Here is a 6,000-nt window from a genome sequence, read left to right on the forward strand (position 1 = left end):
TGGTGCCAGCTCTTCCTTCTCCCACATAGTTCCCCATTGCAACATCCACAAGTGTTTGAACCCCTGTTCTGCGGCAGCACTCCTCCAAGGACAGGGGCCTTGGGATCTCTGCATCTCAGTCCTGGGGCTGAGCCCCCTTTCATGTGAGGAAGGCAGGTGGAGACACCCAACACAAGAAGTGTGTCAGGGATGCAAATAGAGTTGCCCCATAGCCCGGGACAAAAAGATTTCCCTTTCCTCACTGCATCCTAAATCTTGATGTCTGACAGCAAAAGACTCATTACAATGAGATCTCCACTCTTTAGCAGAAACCCTGGCATCTGCTGTGGTATGCTGTTGAGAAAAGGCACAGAGTAGGAGGGAAGGAAGAAGCTGTTCTGAGGAAAGTGTGTTTTCTGAGAAAGCTTCAGAAGCAGAGGGAATTAAATTTGAATGAGTTCTAGCTTTATTCCACATTAATCTCCTGGCTATTAATCTGGAGTCATAATCCTCAGAGCACCAGTGACTGCAAATGCCCTTCCTGCCCGTCTGAGCAGAGGTATGGGTGTACGCATCCATTGACCTGCACCTCGGGGGAGCAGCAGTAGATAGTGGGCAATAAGGGTTGGGTGAGGGAGGTAACCGTCCTTAGCAGATGGGATTTGTTAATTCTTTTTTCTTAACCAGACTTGTGCTGTTACTGAGAAAGGAAAAGAAAAGAAAAATTGTGAATTTTCTGCATCTAACTGAGGCAAGCAGAACGCCTGAAATATTTGATGTATGTCTGCTCTAGTTTACAGGAACTCAAGAATCTCGTGCGGTATATGCTTGGGGATGAAATAGAGCTGGACCCTGAGGCACAGTGACCTGTAATTCTTAAATGGGTCCACTTGATTTTTTTCAAAAGAGGCAGAAGCAGCCATAAGGTCAGCATCTTTGCCTTGTAGTGCCTGAGGCTTTAAAGTGTTATTCAGAGCAACCGTTTATCTTGTACCTACGAGGAGTTAAACAGCAGAGTTTTTTTGCTTAGAGGAAATCACAGCAAAACTTTGCTCCTGTCAAGAAAGAAGACGTGGCATCTTAATTAGCTAGAAGACAGAGCTGGTTAGCTCTTCTGCTAATGATGCCTCAGAAGATCTCACTGACCATCAACAATAAAATAGGCAAAGGCCTAGCATATATAGGATATATTATTTCCCTGCAAAGGGAAGGATTTATGCACAATGCTTACTTTAAACTTTGGGTATTCTTCTTACCGTATTGCAAAAAAGCCCTTCCCCATTAATGAATAAGATTAAAATTTAAGAAAAAGACTTTTAATCTGTAACTTCAAGCGTCTCAATGGAGAAAAGTTAACATGCAATGATGCGACCTCTGTTTTCTGTATCCAGGATGCTTATTATTGCACTTCCAGATGATGAGGCAGCCTGTGCTACAGCTAATTAAGCTCGCGTTTTCTTGAAGATGGGTGGACATTTAGTCAATATCCAGCAGTGCATTGTCCGGAGAACATGATCTGCTTATCTTCCTTATATCAGGAGCTACTGAAATGAGCAGATGTCTACTCTAAGAATGCAAATTGAAACAGTGTAAGCATCTCTATTTATCTAACAATAAATTGAGCATCTTTTGTAACAGGAGTGCTGCAGAGAAAGGAGGAAGGATTTGTAACAAGAAGACGTTGATAATTTGCAAATCCTGAAAAGCTCAACGTGGTATTTAAGAGCTGATATTATTTTTTTTCTGGCTTAATTGTCATCACCAGTGATTAAAACTTGCCTATAACTTGTAGAATCTTTTTGGCTGGGATTTAATTAAACAATTCTCTCAATGGAAGGCAATGCAAGTTAGAACCTGGTTTGTGCTTTCCTAGCTGTATGGCATTTTTGGAGCTCATGCGACTAAGACTCAAACAATAGTATTTGAATCTTGAAATCAGCACAGAAGATTCTGAATAGACCCCTGTGTAAGAACGGCCGGATAATAAAGAAACACCTTACATATATGGCTTCTTTCCTGATTTCACTGACAGTAAAAGTATTGCAAGAAAGAATTGGTAAGACTCAGAAGTTTTAATGTATTTTGATGTAGTAAGACTTTTTTTCACTACTTCCTTCTTTGCTTCTAGGTTTTATCAATTCATCTCTGAGATTCAGATTTCTATGGCTAAAAGGGACCTCTGTGCATCAGCATTTCTGAGTAATGCAAACCAAAGAGCAGCACACAGCAATTTCTGCAGCTAGTCGAGAACTTAACTTTGAATTATAGCACATTTTAAAAAGACATCCTGACTTGCTTTTGTCTCTGTTAAAAATTCTGTTCAATTGTCTGTTCAATGATTTTATTCAAGGTGATTTTATGTTCAATGCTTTTATTAGTGCTGTGGTATAGCAACAGAAATATCTTTCTTTGAAATGCCTATATATTGCTCCTCTTCTAAAGAAAAGACACATTAACTTTATGATAGTTAAGACGTGCATTTTACACAGATTATCTTGACAGTATTAATTAACTCCACACCTGGTAGCAATCTGGTAGCAATCTGAAGAAGGAGCTAAATGGGCACACAGACATTCTTGTGATGCTGCCATCTCATCCAAGGTCAAATCTGAAGGGCATTGGTTTAACAAGAAAAGCAGCTTGCTCTCCTGTGGCCTGGCCTCTCATTAGACATGTTGACAAAAAAAAAAATTGTGGATGTGTTGTGCTCGTGACACTTCCAGAAATTACAGCATGGAGTAAAATATGGAAAAGGGATATTTATTCTCCAAAAGGTTTGCCTCTAGTGGAAAAGACTGACATTAGTTTTAATCCCTCCTCTATCAAACGTATCACATCATTACTTTTAGAAGAATCATTATGTCTTAACAATACCAAACAGCTATCAGTGGTGACTATTCAAAGCTCATTCATTGATTGCTAAAGCTAGTTACAGTCTATACCATCCCCAGATTTTTCATTGTGTTCAGTGGAAATTCATTCCTGTGCTGCTTTGGTTCTACTAACAACATTAATGATGTGACATTTTCTGCCTCCTGCCTCCTGGTTTGTCAATGTTGGTTTTGGGTTTTTTTATTCTTGGTATCTGTGTTGAGTTTGCATTGCTTAAATGACCTCTCTTTGTTCATTTTTCTCTCCCTGAAAAAAGAGATGCTTCGCTCTTTTCCAGTTGATCAAGGCTTAGAAACCCACTGCCTCAGGTATTTTGAGTCTCTTTTGAGTTTAACCTTGTTTGTCAGGATTCTTGCCAAGCACCTCAGGATGCAAAAGAATCACAGGCATCTCATTTGGGGATAGATTTTGTGTTCAAGCCCAGACTGAATTGACTTACTGGTTATATAGGGTATTAGGGAATACACATATTCACCGCATCTGTCTTCAAGTCAGGAGTTCACTTAAGCACAGGTGGAGCAAAACTTAAGATCTATATTTTAACAGAATTGTCAGATATGTTCTGCTTGCCATGTTCATTTATTTATTTATTTATCACACCCAGTATTCAAGCAGATATTTTCTGATGCCTGATGTTTTCTGCCATAACCACACTGAATGGCAGTGTCATGTTCAAACTAATTAAAAGTATCTGATCACAGCACTTTGTAATTCGGTGTTCTTTTTTTTCTGAGCATTTTCTAACCTGAAGATGAGAGGATCTGACTTTGGATGCAAATTTTGCCAAAGCTCAATTTTATCACTTGGGTATAGCCTATAAAAGCATTGGTCAGAAGCCATGCAAGTTCACGGGGAACACGGGAAAGGAAAATGCCCTTTTTGGTGACATTACTACCATTCAAACTTGCGGTGTTAATCTTACACCATCAAGATACCATGTGCTAGACAGACATCTTAACACAAACACTTTGTTCTTTGCAACGTGCAAATGTACGTGCAAATATTTTCCTAATTTCACATGGTCATGTCCCTACATTGCTGTTTGCTGTAGCTTTTCAGCCATGTTCATTTCCTTATCATGAATATGACCAAGTCCTTTAAAAAAGGTGAAGGTTGGTATTGGGCTACTGTGGGAGAGCTAGAATATAAGGGAGTTGTTTGGAGTCTCTGGAGCCAAGGACAACCAGGAGAGCCATTGATTTTGTCTTTGGTGCTTGGCAGAGCTGAGGATGTGAGATCCTGGGATAGGAAGTCTCCCACATAGAAGAACCAAGGTTTAGGGGAGCTACAGATCTGCAGATTGGGAGAGCATCAGGAAATGTTTTTTTTGGAGGCTTACAAGAGAAAGGACGTTGATGGCTTTGCAACAAAACCACTTCATGCCAGCACCGATAAACTTGATCACAAAGCTCTGAGGGTACTCCCAGTGTAGCTGCTGCTTATGGCTGCAGTTTGAAAAGCTGAGGAAATTCTCCTTTCATCCTTCTTCCCTTCTTTGCATTCATGCAAAGGCCAAGTGCAATCTGGCAATATAGAAATCCAGTATATAAGTCACCTTGAATTCCTCACAGCATTTTCCTGATTGAAAGCATTCAATGGCTGTTGGAAATTGCATGTTGACCTATGTTGGTACTTCCTACATTACACGTCTATGAAATACTGGACTTGTATCATCTCAATCTTCAAGTATTTGAGCATGAACAGAATTAGGGCTTTACTTTTGTGAACCAACCAAACTTGAACAAAACCAGTTTTCTGATAGTCTCGTTCGTCTCACTTAACACTGGAGTTGGCCCATCAGAAAGCACCCTAAGGCTCTATTGAGCAGTGGTGTCTCTTTTGATTTGGGCTGAGGGAGACGTCTATGCTCAGAGAGCCCCCATCAGCAGCGATGTGCGATGGAAGACCTATTTTAGGTTTTGCACAGCGATGTTCATGGGATCCATCTCTGAATCAGCAGCTACCTTTGTTGGGGGCAGCTAGCAGAAAAGTACAAGTATGCAAGAAATTCGAGGGTATGCCGACCTTGCAGACCTGAGACAAATAAATCTGAGGAGCCAGGGAACAACTGGCCTTGCAGGTCTGAGATAAATAACCTTGAAGGAGTAGGGAGTAGGCAACAAGTTGTCACTGTAGCTTTTAGCACATTCCAAAACTGTAGCTTCTAGCATGTAGCGAAACCGCAGGTAGGAGGGATTATTGTAATGAAACATTTAGAGCTAAGCCAATTAGAAATGATAGAATTTGTGTAATTTATGTAACTGTTAAGTAGCTGTATAAAAGCTTTCCGACGCGTCTAATAAACTGACATCTTGCTTGCATCAAGCAGCGTCCCGTCTCTCAATCGCGGCAAATTGGTGACCCCGACGTGATGGGGTGGTGAACCGCCTAGCTGAGCGGCTTGCTGCGAGTCCCACGGAACTTTGAATGAGCTGCTGAAAGGAAGCAGGAACTGGCCAGGAATCCCTCTGGATTTAAGAGGTGAGCTGTGGGAAACATGGGGAATCAGATGTCCCCCGCAGAGAGAGACGTATATGAAGTTATGAAAACGCTCCTCCGGAAACATAAAAAAGATATTTCCGGGCAGGACTTAAAGGTTATGCTTAAGTGGGTACAAATGAAGATCCCCACTGTTACAGCCTCCAGTATTTTTACCAGGGAACTTTGGGACGATGTGGGGGTAAAGTTGTGGGACTTAGCGACGTCAGGGAATGCCGAGGCTCAGCATTTGCTTCCGTGGTGGAGAAATATCTTTGAGGCTATTAAGGCACAGAAAAAGGGCCATAAAGACTCTCCAGATACTAAGGGGGAACCTTCATCAGCTCCGCCTTTGCTTCCCCCTCCGCTACCTCCGCGACGTGCTAAGTCGCCCGGACCCTTAAAGGTCTGTGCCGCAGGCTACCCTCCTGAGGAAGATCCGCTTGACCCGGGGCCCGTTGATCCTGATAAAGAGCCTGACTTGTACCCCCCTGACCCTCATGATACGTGGGCGAATATTAGACGTCAAGCTTTAAAAGAAGGTGACTTGGAAATAGCGCGAACGATAGTCGCCCCTGTTATTTATCAAGGCCGGGGAGTGCAGTGGAAGGCTTTGTCCTTCCCGGTGATTAAAGAGCTGCGCCGTACCGT

This window comes from Larus michahellis, chromosome 2 (genome assembly GCF_964199755.1).
Source record: "Larus michahellis chromosome 2, bLarMic1.1, whole genome shotgun sequence".
Taxonomy (NCBI): domain Eukaryota; kingdom Metazoa; phylum Chordata; class Aves; order Charadriiformes; family Laridae; genus Larus; species Larus michahellis.